This window comes from Abramis brama (assembly GCF_963993115.1).
Source record: "Abramis brama genome assembly, chromosome: 20".
Classification (NCBI taxonomy): Eukaryota; Metazoa; Chordata; class Actinopteri; order Cypriniformes; family Leuciscidae; genus Abramis; species Abramis brama.
The window spans coordinates 34105977-34131118 of NC_139982.1; the positions used below are offsets into that span (position 1 = coordinate 34105977).

The 25142-nt window shown below is 36.4% G+C and overlaps 1 long non-coding RNA gene across 1 annotated transcript; it reads right to left on the bottom strand.

Annotated features, from left to right (window-relative positions):
- Positions 1–16868: 16868 nt before the first annotated feature.
- LOC311071318 lies at positions 16869–23688 on the bottom strand. The gene is made up of 5 exons (XR_014603811.1): positions 23609–23688; positions 23093–23178; positions 18223–18256; positions 18001–18100; positions 16869–16956 (listed from the first exon to the last, which is right to left on the bottom strand). It is a non-coding gene; the product is annotated as an uncharacterized lncRNA (long non-coding RNA).
- Between the last annotated feature and the right edge of the window lie 1454 nt (positions 23689–25142).

Consider the following 25142-nt stretch of genomic DNA (forward strand, 5'->3'; position numbering starts at 1 on the left):
TTATGAAGAATAAAATAACAGTACAAATGCAAACAAACCAGCATTCAGACGTCGCACCAAATTACGTTATTTGGTGCGACGTGACACAGGCTAAGGAGGGACTTTACCCCACTTAGACTACTCAACAGAGAGAGCAGATGTGAAGGCGCAGGCGCACACGGCACCTGTATAAGAGTCCTCCTTTCAGTTTTCATAATTAAAGTCCCGGTTTCTCATAATAACAGACTATATTCTTTCACTAATCCTGTAATGATTTACTTTCAAGTCCCACATCTCTTACACTTCACATTTAAATAAAAATACATTTATGCTTAATGTATAACAACTTTACGCAAAATGTGTACATACTTTGGGGTGTCACAAAAGCATCAAGATATACTTGCTTGACTGATTATTTGCAGTATAATGTCTCATCTGCAAACACCCTAGTCTCGTGTAGCCAGACCTTCAGACTGACGGCTGAAGGTCTGGAATTCATAGCAGCTTTCTTTGGCCAAGGCCTGCCCATAAGGCCGTTTGACTGACATGTCAAACAACCAATTACAGTTTGTTTCGTTCAGCGTCACATTTCGTTGCGTGGAAATGTCCCCACAACAACAGACCGGCGTGCAACAAGTCAGTCAGCATAGAAAATCAAAAAAGGAGAAGAAAACAAGCAGTAAGTCATTGATCTGTTCGTGCACGTATAACAACAATGGCGTCTGCATTACCACATCTGATCAAAACACCGAGTAAATCAGTAGGAAACGCAATTACATGTCTGCGCTTTGTTTCCCGGCGGACCGAAAATAAACGCGACACTCGCGCCCCCCGGAAATCCGATAAAATTCAACCAATTCAACCAATCAGATGACGACTTCGACATTCAAATCAAATCAAATCAAGTATATTTGTATAGCGCTTTTCACAATACAGATTGTATCAAAGCAGCTTCACAGTATAATAAAATAATACAACAAAGTTTGTTTCTAGTGGAATTTATTGATTGATAGAATAAAATTAAATATCCCCAAAATATCCCCAACTGAGCAAGCCAAAGGCAACAGTGGCAAGGAACCGAAAAAACTCCATCAGGTGACCTAATGGTGTCCTAAAACTCCATCAGGTGGCCTAATGGTGTCCTAAAACTCCATCAGGTGACCTAATGGAGAAAAAAAAACCTTGGGAGAACCCAGGCTCAGTCGGGGGCCAGTTCTCCTCTGGCATTTATGAACTAGAGGCCGGATTGTAGTTTGAAACTGTGAGATTAACAATATTATATGAATGCCTGGCTGAAAAGATGCGTCTTTAATCTAGTTTTAAACTGGGAGAGCGAGTCCGAGCAACGAACAGTATCAGGAAGGCTATTCCAGAGTTTTGGAGCCAAATGTGAAAATGCTCTCCCTCCTTTGGTTGATCTGGATATCCTAGGTATGACCAAAAGCCTCGAATTTATTGATCTTAAAGAGCGCGATGGATTATAGGGCGATAGAAGATCCGTTAAATAGACTGGAGCTAAGCCATTTAGGGCTTTATAAGTCAGTAGCAATACCTTATAATTAATACGGAACTTTATAGGTAGCCAATGAAGTGATGATAAAATCGGTGTTATATGATCATATTTTCTTGATCTAGTAAGAACTCTAGCGGCTGCATTTTGGACTAACTGTAGCTTGTTTATTGAGGATGCAGGACAACCGGCTAATAAAGCATTACAGTAATCTAGTCTCGAGGTCATGAATGCATGAACTAACTTTTCTGCATCAGAAACTGATAGCATATTACGTAGCTTAGCAATGTTTCTAAGGTGGAAAAAGGCTGTTTTTGTGACATACGAAATATGATTTTCAAAAGACAGGTTACCGTCGAGTATAACACCCAGGTCTTTTACTGTAGAGGATAAAGTAACAGGACATCCTACGATGTCAAAGTTGTATTGTGAGAGGTTCTGTGGGCGGTTTTTTGAACCGATAAGTATTACCTCTGTCTTGTCTGGATTTAATAAAAGAAAATTACGCGTCATCCAATCTTTTATATCTTTAACACACTCTGTCAATTTGGATAATTTAGCGTTTTCATCCGGCCGTGATGAAATATATATTTGAGTGTCATCAGCATAACAATGGAAACTAATTCCATGTTTCCTTATAATATTTCCAAGTGGCAGCATATATATTGAGAATAACAGAGGGCCCAACACAGATCCCTGCGGCACTCCATAGTTTACTGGAATTATGATCGATTTTTCTCCATTTAAATAGACAAAATGGTAGCGGTCTGATAAGTATGATCTAAACCAGCTTAATGCTTGTCCTTGAACACCAGTATAATTTTGTAGTCGATCTAAGAGTATTGTATGATCTATAGTATCGAACGCAGCACTTAGATCGAGTAAAACTAGTATTGAGATACAGCCTTGGTCAGAAGCTAAGAGTAAATCATTTGTGATTTTAACGAGCGCAGTTTCAGTGCTATGATGCGGCCTGAATCCTGACTGAAACTTTTCATAGATATCATTTTCTTGCAAGAAAGAGCCCAGTTGGGTGGACACAACTTTTTCTAGTATTTTAGACATAAAAGGTAGATTTGAAATGGGTCTATAATTTGCTAGATTATTATGATCTAATTGTGGTTTCTTAATGAGAGGTTTTATAACTGCCAGTTTAAATGTTCTTGGAACATGACCTAAAGATAAAGACGAGTTAATAATATTGAGGAGAGGCTCTTCCACTACAGGTAACACTTCCTTCAGTAGTTTAGTTGGTATAGGATCTAATAAACATGTTGTTGTTTTAGATGAAGTGATAAGTTTATTTAACTCTTTTTGTTCTATAGTTGTAAAGCACTGTAATTGTTCTTGCGGGGGGATAATTGAGGCTGAATTATAAGGTGCGATTGAGGATTGAACGTTTACAATTGTGGTTCTGATGTTTTCTATTTTCTCAGTGAAGAAGTTCATGAAATCATTACTACTAAACTGTAACGGGATATTTTGTTCGGGTGACGTTAGTCTAGCCACGGTGTTAAATAAAAACCTAGGATTGTTTTGGTTGTTTTCTATTAGTTTGCGGAGGTGCTCAGCCCTGGCCGCTTTTAGGGCCTTTTTATAACGTGACATACTGTCTTTCCACGCGATTCTAAAGACCTCTAAATTAGTTTGTTTCCATTTACGCTCTAAATTACGGGTTTCTCTCTTTAGAACATGCGTAGTATTATTGTACCATGGTGCTTTAATTTTCTCTGTAACCTTTTTTAATCTAACGGGTGCAACAACATCCAATGTTCTAGAGAGAATGGTGCTCATAGTGCTAGTTAGTTCTTCTAGTTCATCTGTTTGTTTGGGTTCAGGCAGCAGCTGAGACAGATCAGACAAGCAACTCGAGAAATTATCTATGGTGGATGGAAGGATTGTTCTGCCTGGTCGATAACGCGGCGCCGCATGACATATTACAGCAGTACGTAATATGCAAGTTACCAAGTAATGGTCAGTGACATCATCACTTTGTGGAATGATATCTATATCGGTTGGATCGGTTCCATATGATATAATTAAATCGAGTGTGTGATTAAGACAATGAGTTGGTCCTGTGACGTTTTGTTTGACCCCAAAGGAATTTAATAAATCTATAAACGCAGCCCCTAAAGCATCATTTGGATTATCTACGTGTATGTTAAAATCTCCAACAATTAATGCTTTATCTACATTGACCAATAGATCTGAGAGAAAATCTGCAAACTCTTTTAGGAAATCAGCGTAAGGCCCAGGCGGTCTATATACGGTAGCCAAGGCTAGAGATAATATGGATTTTTTTCTAACATCTAAGAGCGTAACATTTAGTACAAGTATTTCAAACGAAATAAACTTATAACCCGTTTTCTGAGTAACATTGAGAATATCTCTATAGACCGCTGCAACACCGCCGCCACGACCAATCAGACGGGGTTCGTGCTTATAGGAGTATCCTAATGGAGTAGACTCATTTAGACCGAAATAATCATTAGGTTTAAGCCAAGTTTCAGTAAGGCAAAGTACATCGAAGCTATTATCCGTGACTATTTCATTTACAATAACTGCCTTAGGTGTGAGTGATCTAATGTTTAGAAGACCTAGCTTTAGAAATTGTTTTTGGTTACTAATAGCAACATTTTCTGGTTTAATAACAATTAGATTTTTTCTAGATCCTGCAGTAGATTTATTATTTGATCTCACTAAACCAGGACATTCCTGAAGTGTTTCCAGTTAAGTGTACCATATGCATCAGACGTTTAGCCAACGTTCTGTGGGCGTGACGTCTGAGGCTGAGACTACAAACACCCAAACGTGGCGCTCCTTTCTTCGCGTTCTCTTCTTGTTTGGGTTGGGAAGCTTCCGTTTCCTCAGCGCATTTTTTCAAACTCTAGTGAAGTAGTGCGTCATCATGACGTAGTATTTCTGGCGCATATGCGCATTAAACAACATGTTCATATATTCATGCATGTTATTTCCAGGGTTATTTCAGCTTTTCTGTTTAAGTTGTTCTAACTCATTGTGTTGTTAGACTCTGTAGCCTAAGTTCACAAAACTTTACTCTTTCCCCTAAAAGTCAATATTTTTGTTCAGTGTAGTGTTGTCTGATTACAATTAAATGTTTAATTGACTTAGAACAACATAATGATATTGAAAGTATTCTGTTCACAGCTGTAAAGTACAACACATTACTATTATGCTAAGACTCCTCTCATAAATTACATTTTATTGTCAAATATTATGTAGAAAACGGACAAAAATGTCAAATGTCAATAAGCAAATGTATTGGAAAAATACATTTCAAGTGCATTAATGCACACAGTATACATTATAGACTAAACACATTTCAAATACATTAACAAATTATTTTTGGACAACACAACTGAGTTGAAATTAAAATCAATTATTTTCCATGTTTTCCATTAAAATTCATATTTTAGTATATTAGTCAATACATCAAAATAAATTTCCTTTAATAACTTATAACTTTAATAACTTTAAAACACTATAAAATCATAATTATTTAAAATGTTTAAGTAAAAGTAGAGTAGACATTATTAAAAAGTGAATTTTTTGAAAACATGCACTTAAGTGTGTTTAGAAATATTATCATGAAAGTGTACTTTCTTTAAATAAAACTTAATTAGACATTACAAAGTGCATTTTTAAAAAGTACACTTAAGTGTGTTTAGAAATATTGTGAAGAAAGTGTACTTTCTTCAAGTAAAATTTAATTAGACATCATTACAAAGTGCATTTTTAAAAAGTACACTTAAGTGTGTTTAGAAATATTGTCATGAATGTGTACTTACTTTAAGTTAAGCTTAATTAGAAATTATTACAAAGTGCATTTGTAAAATGTGCACTTAAGTGTGTAAAGACATATTGTCATTAAAGTGAATTCCATTTAAGTACACTTAAGTGGTCTTTAATTTTAATTATATTATATTACCTGCATGTGCACTTTTAAAAAAGTATACTTTTATTATTTTAAGCACACAAAAAGTAAGCTTTCAATACAATTAAGTACACTTCTTTTTCACAAGGTATGTAAATAATGATAAGTAAAATGCGTGGAGCACCTTTTAACACAATACCCAGATATTCGAAAGACGGGTAATTCCCAAATGATATTTGCTTACATTGATAGATATCTTTAAAAAGAGCAGCTAGACCCCCACCTCTCTTAACAGCTCTGCAGACACTCATACAAGTAAAGTTAGGAGGGGCTGCTTCATTGAGGATTGTTGCACTGCAGCTGGCTTCTAGCCAGGTTTCATTCAGAAGCATAAAATCCAGGTTGTTTGTGGTTATTAAGTCGTTGACTAGAAGTGATTTATTTTTAAGTGAGTGGATGTTTAAAAGTGCTAACTTAACAGACTTACTTTTCCCCACAGCAATATTAGTTTGACGTGTAATAGGCACCAGATTAGTTAGGTTTGCTGTACGGCTATTGAAGGCCTTAGACTTTCTATCTTGTAATAGAACAGCAATAGAGAAAGATACAGGCACACTGGTTACAGTATACAACACCAGCCATTGGATTCTGGCTGCTGCATTGGAGGAGCCAGTACTTCCATAGATTCAGTCCTGGGAATTCCTTTACCTTCTTCTTCTTCATCTTCATCTTCAGTTGAAGGACGTCTTTGTTTGGAAAGCGGACCTGTGTGAGCTGATGTGGAGCAGAACAACAAAACATCCGTCAGAAACTGAATAATATCGTGTCGTGAATCTGTCAATCTGTACCTTTAACTTTAATTGTATGAAGGATCAATAATTCAACATGTTTTACACTCATCATAATAAAGTTCACATGTATATTATGTAGAGGATATGTGGGATAATTGTTCATTTGTGTGCATTGTTGTATAGACACAAACTGTGAAGTTTTCATCACAAACTAAACGTGTTTTCCACTGTTAATGCTCATAAGAAGAGAAATGTCAATCACACAGCATCATAGAGAGCATGTTATTACACTATATGTGTTCATCAGTCAGAGAAACTCAACAATAACACAATTATGAAGAATAAAACAACAGTAAAAGTGTAAACAAACCAAAGTTTTGACCAGCATTCAGTAAATCACATGTACAGTAAAGCATATGATGATAACGGCCTGATTTACAGTCGCCATAAAAACTCAGTTCAACAGAGAAATATGAATGTTTTACTGACGTTCACATTAAGATATGAACATATTATTTATGAATGAATTATCATTTTACAAACATTATGGGAAAGTTACTTTTGAATGTTTTGAAACAAACAACAAGTATTAACATTTAAAAAACACGAGCCAAACGTCCGACTAAAAGCTTTCAGAATAAAAGCTCCATTAATGAAGTATAAATAATATTTAGTGCTGATGTTCTGAGGACATTATTAAACACCAGATAACTCTGAACAAATGTGTAATGTTACTGGAGGAACGTTTGATCATAACTTTGAGAGAATCTTTCCAGAACGTTCCCTGTTAGTATAAAATACTGGTTAAAACTGTGATCATAAACTGACACTTGACTGCTGTTCCTCTGTGGGGTTTAATCGTGTAACAGATATTAATAATGACAGAAAATAATACAATATACATTCAGTTTAAGAGCAGAATTACTAATATAAAATCACTGCTATAGAGAAAACAAGAGTTTGTCTTCAGTGACGACATGAAGAGTCAGATTAAACATTATAAACTAACACTGTTTTTACCTCCTCCACGTATAAGAAAAACCATAATCAGTGTAGATTCATCTTTAATGCCATAATCCCGCAGTGTTTGATGATCCTTCAGTATTTCGCGTTCGAAGAGTAGTATGTAATCGTCATCTATAAAAAACAATGAATGCGTGAGAAACATCAGTGTATAAACCTCATTAAGAGCTGAAGACGATCATTTCATCATTAAGAGGATTTTCCTGTAATTAACATCATTTTACTATAAATATCATGGTTGAAATATGGTTACTGTAGTAAATAATGGTTAATTGTTGTACTTGTAGTTCAGGCCTTTGGGTTGATCAGAGCTGATGAATAAACATTCATATGTTGATACAGTTTTTCCTGTTTATATCATTTTCGCATATGATAATTAATGTTATTATTAAATGAGTGACAGAAACACACATGGACATTAACACATAACTCTGAAGAGTTCGACTTACTTCGAAGTTCACGATCGAGTCTTCTTCTGAACTCTTCATGTTCTCCAGTTCCTCTGAGTCCACATCTACTGATGTTTCCTTTCCGGTGAGGGATTTGACATTAATTGTGTGTCTCTCTATATGTGTTAATCAGTCAGAGAAAGATCAACAATAACACAATTATGAAGCAGGCTTGTGCACAATTCAGAACTGAATTGAATTTGAATTGATGTCAAAAACAGGATCTAGAATTACAATTCGAATTTGAATTAAAGTAAACAGAATTTAAATTCTGAATTTTGCACAAGCCAGTTATGAAGCAAAAACAACAGTAAAACTGCAAACAAACCACGTTCTGACCAGCATTCAGTAAATCACATGTACAGTAAAGCATATGATGATAACGGCCTGATTTACAGAAGTCGCCATAAAACACTGTTAATGTTTTGAGAACATTATTAAAGGGAAGATAACATTAATCAAATGTTCTATTAGTGTTTCTGGAAGAACGTTAGATCATAACTTTGAGGACCTTGACTGAACGTTCCCAGTAAACGTTACTTATTAATGTTGAATATTCTGAAACAATTAACATTTAAAAAACACGAGCCAAACGTCCGACTAAAAGCTTTCAGAATAAAAGCTCCATTAATGATGTATTAATAATGTTTTTGTGTTCATGTTTTGAGGACATTATTAAACACCAGATAACTCTGAACAAATGTGTAATGTTACTGGAGGAACGTTTGATCATAACTTTGAGAGAATCTTTCCAGCGCAAGAAAGATGAGGTTGTCTTCAGTGACGACATGAAGAGTCAGATTAAATATTATAAACTAACACTGTTTTTACCTCCTCCAGGTCTCCGTTCAGTCATAAGCAGTGTACGATATTCATATAAATGTGTAATGCCACAATCCCGCAGTGTTTGATGGTCCTCCAGTTCTCTGCTTTTGAAGAATAGTCTGTAATCGTCACCTATAAAAAAAAACAACGAATGCGTGAGAAACAGCAAACATCAGTGTATAAACCTCAACATAATTTTACTATAAATATCATGGTTTATTTACTATATATAATGGTAAATGATGGTTAATTTTTTTAAGGGCAAATCCAGCAGATGTTATCTCATTGAATCTTCTTGTAGTTCAGGCCTTTGGGTTGATCAGAGCTGATGAATAAACATTCAAATGTTGATACAGTTTTTCCTGTTTATATCATTTTCGCATATGATAATTAATGTTATCAGGGTTCCCACTCAAAGTCAAATGTCAAATTGCCTGACTTTCACTCACTGACTAAAAAGCTGAATTTCCATGACCTATAATTAGGGTTTTTCCTGGCTCAAAATGAGGCGGAGTTGGTCAAATCCTGATCATGGCTGAAGAAAACCCTTTTTACAAGTGCATATTTAAAGGGTTAGTTCACCCAAAAATGAAAATGATGTCATTAATGACTCACCCTCATGTCGTTCCAAGCCCGTAAGACCTCCGTTCATCTTCAGAACACAGTTTAAGATATTTTAGATTTAGTTAGAGAGCTTTCTGTCCCTCCACTGAAAATGTATGTACGGTATACTGTCCATGTCCAGAAAGGCAATAAAGACATCATCAAAGTAGTCCATGTGACATCAGTGGGTTAGCTAGAATGTTTTGAAGCATCGAAAATACATTTTGGTCCAAAAATAACAAAAACTACGACTTTATTCAGCATTGTGTTCTCTTCTGGGTCTGTTGTCAATCCACGTTCACGACTCCGCAGTGACGCTGCTGACGTGTCATCTGGTGCGCCCGAGCTTCGTTTACAGTCTTCGTTTACAGACGCACGCTGTAAACAAAACAATCTTCGCAAACATGTCTAAGGATTTCGACACAGAGGAACAATGTAGAATAGCTTGAATACAGCGTGCGTCTCCCTCAGACTGTAAACGAAGCTCGGGCGCACCAGATGACACGTCAGCAGCGTCACCCTAACCCTAAGTCCGAAAATGTACATGCATCCTTCACAAAAGCAATCCATCCGGCACCAGGGGGATAAACGAAGGCCTTCTGAGGGTAATCCGTGCGGTTTTGGCGTAAAAATATACATATTTAAAACTTTATAAACAAAAATAACTGGCTTCCGGTGGTGGTCGGCGCGCGTTCATGGAGATGAATGCTGGCGTATGACGTAGGACGTAGCACAGGAAGCGTCGTGACGTAGAACGAACGTGACAGCGCAGTCAGAGAGCAGAGCAATCAAAACTCTGTTCGTTCTACGTCACGACGCTTCCTGCGCTGCGTCATACGCCAGCATCCATCTCCATGAACACGCACCGACCGCCACCGGAAGCCAGTTATTTTCGTTTATAAAGTTTTAAATATGTATATTTTTACGACAAAACTGCACGGATTACCCTCAGAAGGCCTTTATTTATCCCCCTGGAGCCGGATGGATTATTTTTGTGAAGGATGCAGGCGCATTTTCGGACTTCAACAATGTGGACCCCATAACTTCACATTATAACCACTAAAAGATCTAAGACATTTTCTAAAATAACTGAAAATGTGTTCGTCTGAAAAAAGATTGACATATGCATCTCGAACGGCTTGAGGGTGAGTAAATCATGGCTTAAATATCATTTTTGGGCGAACTATCCCTTTAAGTTTATCAAGCAACGAGAATACTTTTTGTGTACAAAAAACAAACAAAACTTTCGACTTTATTCAACAATTAATTTTCTTGAGTTTGGGTCTGAGTGAGTTCACGAGAGCGCCACGACACATGCGCGAGAACTGAGAAGATGATGTTCACGATCATTTGATGGGAAAGGCTGAAAGGTAAGCAATTCATTTAGCAGCATTGGCAAGGAACTTATACGTTTTCTCGTTGGTGTTTCACGATTCGGACATCCAGTTATGCACACTTTAGAACCATTTTAAACACTACATCGAGACCCATCTGCGGCATCTTCTCAGTTCTTGCGCATGCGTTGTGTTGCTTTTGTGAACATGTCAAGAAGATGAACGAAAGTCTTACAGGGATGGAACAACTTGAGGGTGAGTAAATACTGACAGAATTTTCATTTTTGGATGAATTAACCCTTTAAAATCCATTTGCATCTTCGCTATGTCCATGACAATTTTTTTAAAGGCCTCAAAGGTATATTTAAGTACTTCAGGATACCTCAAGTTCTCAGTACGTGATTCCAAACATCATGGCACAAGCAGATGCAACTGAGGACAACTCATGTAAAACCTCAATACCATCAATGACAATGCTGATGTCCAGGGGAGTGCTTAGACCATCCCTTTCACAGAGCACAAAAACTGTCCAAGTTCTCTCTGTGCTTCATCTTTCTGGCCAATCTGAAAGAGACACAAGCAAAAAAAAAAAAAAAAGGAAACAATTCTTACTCAGAGAGCTAATTCATAAATTCAACAGCTCTTACCAAAAAGAGACCAATTACTTACCTTTATCTTCTGACTGGACTACAATGACTCCAAACTGTTGTCTTTCAACATCTGTATCTTAAAAAAAGACAAACACAGCAATCACCAACTTTCATAAAGAATATTAAAATGCATGGATATGCTTTTGCACCTAAGAGCCAAAAATTTTGCAAGTTTAGATATTTATAAATAATACGTTAAATAAGTTGGTGTAATTTGAACGTTTATCAATAATTATTTTTAGGGATGCAACGATACCATTTTTTCAGAATCGATCCGATCCGATCCCAAAAATTCTGAGTATCGGCCGATACCGATCCGTACCGATACCAGCGCAGTTTTTTTTTTTTATCAAGTAGAATTTCTATAACTCTGTGTTGAACTGATAATAAACTTTACACATTGCTCTTTGTATTGTTGTAAAATACATTCATGAAAAACAAGATAAAAATCAAAAATAGCAATTATTTTATATCCTACTATAAAATTTAGACATTTTTTAAATGTATAGCACAGCTGTTTAATGAGGTAGCAACATAATAGATAGGACAGAACAAGAACGGCTATTAATAATCTTTCATTTCGTCACTGTATTATGATATGAAAGGCTCCAATACAGTGCGGCACACAGCGCTTATGCGCATCCCGAGCGCAGAATGATGCGCTTGAAGCAACACGAGTCACAGTGCGCAGCGCGTCGAGTCCACATTGAAAAGTTTAAAGCACAAAGAAAATACATATTGATGCGTAGTGTATTATACAGTAGCTATCTATGCAATAGTCTATTCAGCCTTTTCTTTTAACAGTTTAAATTTCAGTAACTGTGCGCGTGAAGAACATATAGTGCTCTGACTTTTCTCCAGTGTTGTGATCTAACAGATACCCAGTAGTAAGTAACATGATTAAGGTACAGCAATAAAGTCCAGCAAGATAAAGTTGTTTTATGCGAAACCATAGACCTTTATCTACAGATCAAGAATAATAATAGTAACATTGAATCATCTTGGAGAGAGTTTCATCGTGTTGTTAACTGTCCTGACCGAACGCGACGCGCTGTTTGAATGCTGAATGAAGAATGATTGACAGCCGCAGCGGAGGGAAACGTTTACGTGATCTTGAATTTAACGACTTAAATATTAATTTATATCTCACATTATACTATATAATGGCTTCAGAACACTTATAATATTGTGCACGAAAACTTATGGTGAACAGAACAGAACAGAAAAGTGAATGTATTGAGTCAGATCAAGTATAAAAAGTTCTTTAAACTAATGACAAGCCATATGCACTTTTTAGAGTGTGGGCAAATGTGGTTCCCATGGCCAAACAAATTGAGGACCTGTGGTATAAAGCTGTTCAAAACATTGTTTAATGTAAATTGTGATAATCGTAATTAATAATTGCAATTACAATTTCAAGGGAATAATCGACAATTATGATTTTTGTCATAATCGTGCAGCCCTAACTACTATAGAGAAAACAAGCGTCAAGTCTTGAGTGACGGCACGAAGAGTCAGATTAAACACTATAAACGAACACTGTTTTTACCTCCTGCAGGTCTACGTTCAATCCTATACAGTGTAGATTCATATATAATGCCACAATCCCCAAGTGTCTGATAATCCTTCAGTATTTCGCCTTTGAAGAATAGTATGTAATCGTCACCTATAAAAAACAAAGTGTGTAAACGTCATTAAGAGCTGAAGACGATCATCTCATCATTAAGAGGCTTTTCCTGTAATTAACATCATTTTACTATAAATATCATGGTTGAAATATGGTTACTGTAGTAAATAATGGTTAATTTTTATAAGGATAATCCAGCAGATGTTATTCTACAATCTGATGTAGTTCAGGCCTTTGGGTTGATCAGAGCTGATGAATAAACATTCAATTGTTGATTCAGTTTTTCCTGTTTAACACATAACTCTGAAGAGCTTGACTTACATGGATCTAAGTGATCGAGTCTGCTAACTCTCCAACGCTCATGTTCTCCAGTTCCTCCTCTGAGTCCACATCTACTGGTGTTCTGTTTCCGGCAAGGGATTCGACATAAATTGTGCATCTTTCTATATGTGTTCATCAGTCAGAGAAAGTTCAACAATAACACAGTTAGGAGGCACAAAACAACAGTAAAAATGCAAACAAACCAAAGCTTTGACCAGCATTCAGTAAATCCAGGGACGGACTGACAATCTGTGCGCTCTGGAAAAGTCCAGAACGGCCGTCCAACCGAGGGCCGTCGGATCGGCACAAAAAAAGTGTAATAAAGCAATATGAACAGCCAACAGCAGGGGCACTAATACGATCACTTATATGCTACGTGTAAAAAAAAAAACAACTGAGGAAGAAGAGGCGGCCTACTAGCCACTGACAGAAAGTTAGTTAAAAGGCTTAAGGCCTATTTATACTTCTGCGGCGAACTGCTGCCGTAGCTACGTCGTAGGCTGTGTGTAGCGCGCGTACCCTTCGGTGTACCCTGACGTGCACCTCTCCAAAAATGTAACAACGCGTCAATTCTACACGGACGCAAGCACTGTGACTGGTCTGCCAGAACCCCTCCCTCGGGGTTTCACATGCTCCCTAGGTGCGAGTCAACGCGGACAACAACGCAGAAGTATAAATTAAAACCAACACGTTGCCTACGGCATATAGGCTCCGGCGTAGGTCCGACGCAGAAGTATAATGAGGCCTTTAGGCTACCTATACTGCACTTTTAAATTTGCTTACATTATATTTGAATAGTTAAGTTATAGGCTATATAGCAGTGGTCTCCGACATGATGCCTGTGAGTTGCCCGCTAAACACATTCTATATTATAGCCCCAACTGGCCAATAGCAATCCACTGTAAATCTGGGCTCCAGACCTCGACTATGGTATCATTTTGCGACCTTTTTTCGTGCCGGTGCAACTAAACATTTGCAACATTTGCCTCTACAAAATTACCCAACTCTCTTTAATTATACCCTGTCATTTGCGTTGCGTATGAGAAACATCAAATGGCAAACGCTAAAAAAGCGGAACAAAAGTTGTTTGATCTGAGCAGCGCATAGCATTATCATCTCCGCCCAAAAAACAGCGATCGCGGCCAAAGCAGTTGTGCGGGCTGATCTCGATCACGCGAACATTATTACACAGAGCTGCGCGATCCACTGAGGACCATTTCAATTCAGCGCAGAATTCTCTATCTCTCTCATAAACCCACAGATGACTGTGATTTAAGCTTGTTAAAAGCCAGATGAAACAGCGCTGATATTCTCAACATATTGACGCAAAAAACAGGCGAAACATTGTTCTGAGAACAAACCAGTTAGAAGACATTTCACTCCACAACTTATGAATTAACTTTAGTAAAACAAACTTCTTTTTTTTTTGGCAGAAATGTGCCTGTATATATTCATATTAAAAATGCTGTTATATTTATATAGTATAAATGTATTAAATGTTATGCAGTAATGTTTTTGTTTAGAAGTTATGGCAGTTTATTTATTTATTTTTGCATTTATATTTATACTAAATGTTTGGGCTACTGTTTTTGATAACACATACAATAGGTTTATAGAAAATCAACAACAAAAAAAAATCAGTAAATACTTTCATATTTTTTCAGGAATTGTTGATTTTTTTTTCTCAAACGCTTGTAAGTCTAAACCAGAATATCAAGCTATTTTATTATTTCGCATATGATGGTGAAAAGTAAAAAAGCACCACCATGTTATATGTGTATAATAAATATTTTTGAGTATAACAAACAAAAATCCCTTCTAGATTATTTTATCCCTTGAGGTAGCCCTCGCACACAAAAAGGTTGGAGACCCCTGGTATATAGTAACTATATGTTTTATAATTGCAAGTATGTGTTTGGGGTTTCTGTAGCCAGTGACATTTCATTATTTGTATTTTATGGCATTGTACATTTTTTGTTTTTATTTGAAGGCTGAGGCTTCATTAATAAACACAACCCCAATAATCATCATTGTTTTGAGATGTTACTTGCTGTGAATATCTTGTCTGATAGGCTACAGTATATTGTGGCATAGTTTCAGGACAGCCTGGCTAGTGTCTGTCGCACACAGCTAGAGGCCAATGGCCGGATGATGGGCCTATTTGGGACAAAAGTCCAGGGCTGTTTTTTAGCCCCAGTCCGTCCCTGAGTAAATCACATGTACAGTAAAGCACATGATGATAACGGCCTGATTTACAGTCGCCATAAAACATTCAATCTTCCCAGAAAACAAAGAAATGTTGAGAACGTTTGGTGACATTCACAGTAAGTTATGAAAAAAATATTTCTGAATGTTCTTTTTTTTATTGTTTTAAAAACATTATTCATGTTTATGTGAAAATCAGCAAAACATTAAGAGAACGTTCCATATTATCATTTTACAAATATTATGGAAACGTTACTTATGAATGTTGAATATTTTGAAACAAGTAACATTTAAAAAACACCAGAAAAACGTCCAACTAAAACGTTACAGAATAAAAGCTCCATTAATGATGTATAAATAATGTTTTAGTGCTGATGTTCTGAGGACATTATTAAACACCAGATAACTCTGAACAAATGTGTAATGTTACTGGAGGAACGTTTGATCATAACTTTGAGAGAATCTTTCCAGAACGTTCCCTGTTAGTATAAAATACTGGTTAAAACTGTGATCATAAACTGACACTTGACTGCTGTTCCTCTGTGGGGTTTAATCGTGTAACAGATATTAATAATGACAGAAAATAATACAATATACATTCAGTTTAAGAGCAGAATTCACTGAAGAATTACTAATATAAAATCACTGCTATAGAGAAAACAAGAGTTTGTCTTCAGTGACGACATGAAGAGTCAGATTAAACATTATTAACTAACACTGTTTTTACCTCCTCCACGTAGACGTTTAACCATAAGTAGTGTAGAATGTTTGCGTAGTATGCCATAATCCTGCAGTGTTTTATGATCCTCCAGTTTTCTGCCTTTTAAGAATAGTCTGTAATCTTCCACTAAAAAACAATGAATGCGTGAGAAACATCAGTGTATAAACCTCATTAAGAGCTGAAGACGATCATTTCATCATTAAGAGGCTTTTCCTGTAATTAACAAAAATGTGGTTACTGTAGTAAATAATGGGTAATTTTCGTAAGGGTAAATCCAACAGATGTTATTATTTAATACAATCTTCGAAGTTCATGGCGTTCAGTAGATCAGAGCTGAATCGACATTCAAACGTTTATGCACTTTTCCCTAATGTTTATATAATTTTCGCATATGATAATTAATGTTACTATTAATTGAGTCCCAGAAACACACATGGACATTAACATATAACTGGACTTACTTTTATCTGCGCCATCGACTCTTCTTCTAAACTCTCCAACGGTCATGTTCTCCACCCACATGGAAATAACCTATATAAACATATATGTTTTAATATATGTTTTGATATAGGTTTTTAATATATGTGACATATATAAAATTGGCCGTTTTCCTATAGCCTATTATATGTACATTTATGTGCACATATATAGGCCTACGTGCAAACATGTAGGCTACCTATATAGGTAGGCCTACATATATGCACGTATATATGTGCATATATCCACGTATATATGCACCTATATGTTCACCTATATGTTAGTAAAATTATTGAAATCCATAGCTGCTATACAACATAAATAAAAGCCCAAAATGTAGAAATTTACAGTTTTTATTTACTTAAGAACAATCAAATAGTACAAGAACAAAAATATAGTACAAGAACAAAAATAAGACAAAAAACTGAACAGAAAAAAAAAATATATATATATATTTTGTTGATCTTCTCAGCTCCGTGAGCTTCGAATTGATAGACATGCCTATCTGCCCTCGGCTGGCTGCCGGCCACTTCTTCAATGTAGCATCTAGAGAAGACAAAAATAATAAGACAGTATAATAATAATAATAATAATAATAATAATAATAATAATAATAATATAGTGCTTCATCAGGAACCCAAAGTGCTTACAGTACAGCTGCGATTGGACACATATTTTGGATAAAGGGCTGATCATAATAAAAAATGCGTCATGTAAACACATCAATTGGAAGATTCTGATTGGATTCAGAAAGAAATTCTGATTGGAAACATCACCCCCCTTTTTTTTAGCGGCATCGTTCTTTCATATGCACATGTCCATCATGGGGGACTGCATTGTTAACAGTCACACGGTCAATCGTGCATCCAAAGCAGAGAAAATTTATGGATAGGAAAAATTTAGCCACTCCCGGGTTTTTTGGTTTGCTTAAAACACAGGTGAAGTACAACTTCTGCAGTTTTAGGGAAATTAAGACCGCTCTGCGGATGTCAAAATCTGCGGTCAATTTAAGAATCCTTGTTATTTCATCCCTGTAGGGAAAAGTCTGGTGCCTTTAGTTGCTATACAAGCATCTCAGATAAAAGAAAAGTGTCTGTTCATTAAAACTGTCAACAGAAATGTTGATTGTCTTCAAATTCATTAACCACGCCCTTACGAAAATTAACCATGGTTTTACTACAGTTATATTGTAGTAATGCTACAATAAAACCATAGTAACCATGACTGTAGTTTTCTCCAAAAACCACTGTTACTACAGTCATAGTTACTATGGTTTTACTGAAACCATTTAACTTTTGTGAACTGCAGTGTCCCGTTCCGCTGCGCTAACATTTTATGTGAATATATGTTGCGTTGTTCAGTATGTTGGGACAGAGGTGCCAGAACATCGTCATATCGCACACCTCTACTTCCAAAGTTCACGTTTTGTGTTTCACAGAGTCATAAAGGTCTGAAAAAACGTGAGAGTAGATGACGACAGATATAAAATATTTTTTGGTAAGTTACTTATCCCTTTAATGTTTATCATATTTTTGGGAGTTATACTGACATTTGTTAGACAAAAATTAATTGGTTTGTAAATGTACTTACCACTAATACACTTGGATTGCCAATAGAACTCGCTTTCTTCCAGTCCAAGAATTCTTTTTTTCCATGTTGGTATAGATTGGACAGTTTTTTTTTTGGCAGACTGGGGACAACAACAACAACAACAAAAAAAACGATTTTAAAAGACAGAAAATTTAGATATACAGTACATACCATATAATCATTATGTTTATTAATGGTATTCACTATGACTTCACTATTTACCTGGCAAACAGCTGATGGTTTCACACTCTCTCGTCTGTATTAAAGATGATGATAATTAGAAATTACATTTTTGCCAGTCACAAGTTGTCCAATGTCATTAAATGTAATGCTTAAGACCTGTGCATGGATAGACAACTCTGTGTGGATGTCAAAATATATTAACTATACGGAACAAGATTTTAGATTCAAATTCAGTTTGAATTGGTTATAGATCTGCCAGGTTCTCACAGCAGCCAATCACAGCGCACTCCCTCGCCCACTTCGGTTCACCTTCGTTCATCTTAGGAACACAAATGAAGATCTTAATAATGAAGTCTGAGAGCTTTCTGACCCCCCATAGACGGCTACGCAACTACCTCTTTAACGTAAAACTAATCCATATGAATTTAATGGTTTAGCCTAAATTTTGTGAAGACATGATCGCTTCCTTTATGATGAACAGGTTGACACTGTCACCATTCATGTTAAATACCCTTAAACGTTAAAAGGATGACAAGACAAATATTTCGCTTTCCTTGGACACGGCAACCTTTTCATGAATATATGACTTGACCTCAAAAACAGACGCAGGTCATCGCACGCACTCAGTCGATCACTCTCATTCACTGTCTGTTTAGGCTTAAGTGCAAATCAGCGAAGCCTCTATACAAACCACCATGATAAACAGTCTTGTTATCATTATTAACTTATTTTACATTCAATACACATGCACGAAGTTCAAAACAAGAAGGGTATAGCCTTGTCAGTAGCGCAGTACTGCAATATTGCGGTTATCGCCACAGCCCTATTTATATGATGAACAGATTTAATTTAGTCTTTTCTTCACACTTAAACAATGATTGGCGAACATAAACAGAAGCTCAACCGAACATGCTTGACACGTGAGAGCAAACCTCTCTCAAATGTGCTGCGCAACACACGAGAATGAACCTCGTTTGTTCTTGCATGTCAAGCGAACATGCTTGAGCTCCTGTTTACCGTAACTGATGTGTGAATTTATGAATGTTTATGTGAATAAATGCCTAAATTCAACCTGTTCATCATAAAGGAAGCGATCATGTCTTCACAAAATTGAATATGAGGATGAATAATTAATGGCAGAATTTTCATTTTTGGGTGAATTAACCCTTTAACATGTTCAAGTTAAAATTGTAGTAAAATGATCATTTAAATGCTATTTTTTCTTAATAACATTTACACTGACAGTTAAGACACTTACGATTGCATTTTTATAAATACCCGCAATGAACGTAGCAAAATTCAATGTGGATTTAAAAAAAGGATTCCGAGCCGATCGTTCATTTTCAACCAAAATCCAACGTCTGACCGACGTTGTAGTCTATATCCTGTGCCTGCTGGGTTATCCAGATTGACATCACTCTGTCATTATGCAGGCATGAAAACAGGTCAGGGGTAAAAAAGGTGAGAAGGATGCGGCATATACATATCCCGCCCCCCGCATAATGGCATAATATTATAATATATATTATATATAATATAATTGGCATAGTATTACCAGTGTTTCTCACAAGATTTTTGGATCACTGTGATGAGTGGACCTTTGCCACTCTAGGGGGGTTCGGGGGCATGCTGCCCCGTAAGAAAATTTTGTGCTTTTTAATGTTAAATTCATCAATCTGGTGCAAATTAAACAAAGAAAATTTCATAACTCCTTTAGTTACAGTGTCTGTCTACATTACTGCTACAATAATAGTTATAATATTAATCCCATGATAGTAATAGCCATATATTGTAAAACAAATGCACTGAAAAATAGAGGAGACTTTCATAATTAGTTTTGTACTAATTTCTATACTTGAAAGAGTATATTTCTATACTTCACATTAAAGATGTGATTGGGCTAGCCCAGTGTAAATCAAGAAAAGAACCAATAGGCCGCTGATCTACGTGTTTCTTCGGGTGTCAGAGAAAAAAAACCTATTTACTAAGTATTTATCACGCATTAAAAATGCCCCAAACCAGTCGTCTGTATGATAATCTGAAACAAGGACTGGTGGGCCGTTGTCCTGCTTCACTTCACAGATGCTGAGTGAAAGGAGAATTATAGAATGAAAGGATACTCATTTATATGACACTTTATTCATCAGGAGAACAGCTCGTTCCGCGCGTCATACGTCGTCCTTTCAGTTTCGGTTTTCAATCGATCAAGTTTTTTCACGTTCTCTCTATAAACCACCCCTTTCAATCCAATCGAAATTATTTGTAATAGAGCTGACACTTTAAGTTTTTAACGGGTTATGTACTTGTTATTAATGTTTTTATGAAATATCTCTAGTGAATGCATTATCATATCACCGTATTATTTACCGCCATGCGAGCCACAAATTAAAGCTTGGCGAGCCGCATGAGGCTCACGAGCCGCGCAATGAATAACACTGCACTAACTGTTGTTCCTGCTCGCTCAGCGCTCACGGCGCCCGCGCCCGCTCGTGATATCATCTCGCCCACTTCTATGTCAAAATTAAAAATAATGACATTGGCAACATCGCTGTCTGTATCTGACAGGACAGTTAACCCTCTGGGGTCGACAAACGCGCCGGCGCGTTTTGCTGGATTTTCTCCACATTGTAGCACAATAAACTTAAATTTCTCCGTCATTTATGGTCATACAGAAAAAAAATATATAAAAAAAGAATCTGTGATATTTCTACTTTTGTATGTGTCCACTTACAATCAAATCAAAACATTGTGCTTTTGTAAAATAAAGAAAATAAACAGGGTGTGCGTTCTGCCTCTCCGTCGCGGTGAACTTTTTTTTCTTGAGCACGTCTATAAACTGAAACAAAACTCAGCGAATACTTGTCACACATTTATGAGCCATATACCTTTATAAACATTTAAGTGTGTACTTTTAAATGATCGGATTCAAACTGAAAACAAATATTCTCTGTTTAAGTAATTTGTATAAAACCAACAAGATGTCCAGCTTCTCAAACGCTTCCTAATTACTTTTAATTTGACCACACCCACTCGCGCAAAAGAGATTCACATGCAAATCTCCACATGGAACGCGATCGCGCTCATTAGGCCTACCTCAAAAACAAAACACCAAAACACTTTACAAGTCTCTGCTTTTCGTCGAGTTTGAAAGGCGCACCGTGAGCTTACAATGGAATTACCTCAGAAGAAGAAGAATGCGATTTGAAGACAAGAAAGATGTAAGGTAAGAAATTCTTACATATTAGTTTGTTATTGTTGCATAAATTTCACATTGCAGTTGAACTGTTGCTAGATATATGGTGAATATTATAATATTTAGACCCGTGTTTACTGTTACTGTGTTTGTAAATATCTGCTCAAACGTAGATATGTATATGGTAACCATAATGTTTTATATTTGAGCGCGATCGCGTTTGAATGTGTCATATTTGATACATTCGAAAAGCAAAACGCACCAAACGGCTTCATGTTTTTACTATTATCTCATTTCATATCATCCTAACGAATGGAAACATTTGAAGTAACATGATAATCAATATATTTTTCTCTAGCTTAGATGTTACTGAAATATTTAGGAAGATTTATATTGCTATAGGTTATTGTTATTATTATTTTATGCAGCACTGCGCATATGCCAACAAGGCACAACAAACCTGGTGTTCATTATATTATTGTTGGAAACATTTGTGTGTGTGTGTGTGTGTGTGTGTGTGTATTCTGTGAATTTTAAAAAGCAATTTTAACCAGAAAAATCTAAAATGTATTCCCAAAATCGTGCAGGCCTTTCTCTTGATATCAGTATGTTCACTTTTTTTTTTTCAGGGCCCAGATGCCACTGAGGACTTCAGTGTACATGAACATGGTAAAGTGAAAATCAAACACCTTGGAAATGAAAGGTATGTACAATGTTTTTAGGAATGGCACAAAGGTCTCTGTCTTTGGATCATTGGTTATCTTTGGATTATGTTGTGTTGTAAATAAATCAAACAATCTAAAAGCCATTCTTTTTTAAATCTCCTCATTTACAGTATTGTGCAAGGTTGCTCAGAATGACAGGGCCTGATAGCTCCTAATAGGGCCGTTAGGGGAGGGTCTTTGTCTTACTCAGGTGAGAAAAGCTTACATATTAATGAGCTCCCACATAAAGCTTTGTGGCACAAAACACGTCGTAAAATTTTTTAAATCAATATATTGTCTTATCTGAATGAGCAGTCAGGGTGATTTTCACATAGTTTTAGAGCAAATATTCTAGGCTACGTCATACAATTTTCAAAAGTCTCGTGAAGAAATAATCAGTATGGGTTTCATGACATTATTTCAGTGAGAATTTTTTTTTGTATTTTCACAAACCACGCATAAATGTCATTATCTCAAAACTACAAACTTTTACATACATGCTGCTGATATATTATTGTAGCAGAGTTTGTGCTGAATACGGTGTAATTAGACTTTAGCCATGAAAATGTCACAAGTAACAGAAATGAGCACAAATGTCAGAGCATGTCAGAACACCTCCAGGGCCCAGAAAACAGCTCAGACCTCAACATTGTAAACTAACTTACCTCAGGCTTGCTTTCCGACGTGCGGTTCTTTGTTCGGCAGTGTGTGTCCAGTTGTCAGACTCGCGGTGTAAAAGACTTTGAAAACATTTCTGCCCTAACGTTACTCTGACTCGTATTGGCTGTCATGTTTCGGCATTAGGAATGATGATTGTTTTTTAAAGCTGCGAAGTTTATGGTAACTTTATAGGGGATAAATGCTGGCCTTGGCCTCGGCCTCGACCCCTCGAAAGGTGAGTTTTCATGCCTGCATTATGGCAAATAAACTCTTAGGACTAAAAATTCAACCACACCAGAAAAAAATATCATAAGATTAAAAAACTCAAATAACTCATTGTAATGATACTTGCCTCACAGCTGAGGATGCAGGAAGACTTTCAGATGTGTGATGATCAGTGAGACCAGCACTGGCAGATTACCCCATCATCTTCATGATCTAAAAATCAAACACACATTTGCTGAGTTTCAACAAAGTTCTCTGTTAAAATGAATGACCTGTATATGACTTAGGGCAGAATCAGGAAATCGCAATCATTTAAACACAGAGAACGAGTGATCAACTATTTTATCTGTGCACTTTTCAGTGGTGTTCAGTCACGTTGTTCAACTGCATACAGTAAGATATTGTGGACTAATGTAAAGTACACCAGCATGGCACCTCTGGTTAAGCATTTATTTACAATAATTACCTGTAAATGTGTACTCACGACACAGAAACTCAGTCGCTTTAAAATATATTTGCATACGGTTAATATCACCGACTCGATTCGTACCTAATTACACAATTTACACTCGTTATTGTCATGTTGAGAAGCTGTAACGCTTTATACATTTGTTATTTGGTTAAACATAAACATAAAACCCACCTTTGAATTTCCTCTTCTCTTCATCTTATAATTCGAGTGTGTGTTCTGACGATAGAGGGCGAAGCCATGTTTGTTGTGGTTGCTCGTGCTCTGAAGTTCTCGCTCTCCATCTATTTGAAAATGCAGTAACGGCTGCAGCGACCTTGGGCAATCAATTGTATGTTGCCTAATAGCAAAGTTAACATTTAAAGGAACACTCCACCGTTTTTTGAAATAGGGATTATTCACCTTCTTTCCTACATTTAGATAGGTGGGCAAATGCATTTTTGTCTCAGTGCATGCATTGTTTTAGTTTGACAGGGTCGGCGCTAGCTTAGCTTAGCATAATGAATGGAATCCTTTGTTGCCAGCTAGCATGTCCTGAGTAAAAGTGATATAAAAAACCAAAAAAACCAAAAAAAACCACCTAATTACTTCTTGTGGCCTGCGTATTCATAACGAGTACAAATAGCGATGCAGATTAACACTAGGCGATTTCCTATGCAGATATTGACTTGGGACTATATTAGGAAGAAGCACAGGCGAAGCACTGCTACTTGGGCGCAGAGATATCATGCCCAAGTAGCAGTGCTTCGCCTGTGCTTCCCCTTAATATAGTCCTTAATATATAAGTCAATATCTGCCTAGGAAATCACCTAGTGTTAACCTGCATCGCTATTTGTACTCGTTGTGAATATGCAGGACACAAGAAGTAATTAAGTGGGGTTTTTTTTTATTTTATATCACTCAGGACATGCTAGCTGGCAACAAAGGATTCCATTCATTATGCTAAGCTAAGCTAGCGCCGACCCTGTCAAACTAAAACAATGCATGCACTGAGACAAAAATGCATTTGCCCACCTATCTAAATGTAGGAAAGAAGGTGAATAAGCCCTATTTCAAAAAACGGTGGAGTGTTCCTTTAACAGTTATAGTGGATAATGGAGAAAAAAATGCCATATTATGTACACGCAATGACTTAATACTAGTCAAAGATTAAAAAGTGTAACTTATACAAGTCAAACTTGGCTAAAAAGCATTCGGTGCAAAGCTAGTTTAACTCGCTAAATGAACGTCAAGTGGCTGAAACATTTATATTTTTCAACTTTTGAATTACATATAAACATAAATTATCAGAACTCACCTTTTAATTTTGTCTTCAAGTTAAATATTTCAAATAAACCAATAAACTCGACCGCGCTGTGTCGTGTAACGAACGATAGTCTGCTTCCAGCTGCCTGTCAGTTTGGAAAATTCCTTGGCTGAAGCGATTTCGACCAATCAGCATCTTGTTGCTATGCCAAATACTAAATACATCAACCAATCATGAATGAAACAGTAATTTGACCTATCACTGCACCCTTGCTCTGAGAACAATTTTTTTTTCCCAATTGCTAACACACAATTTTGCGAAAAAATTTTTTCCTGGTTTTATTAAAAAAAATTATATACTTATATTTAACACAATTTACAAAACCACACACCCAAACTGCAAAATACCTAATATATCATGCAAAATGAAGCACTGCAAACAAAACTACATTTAGTATTGGTT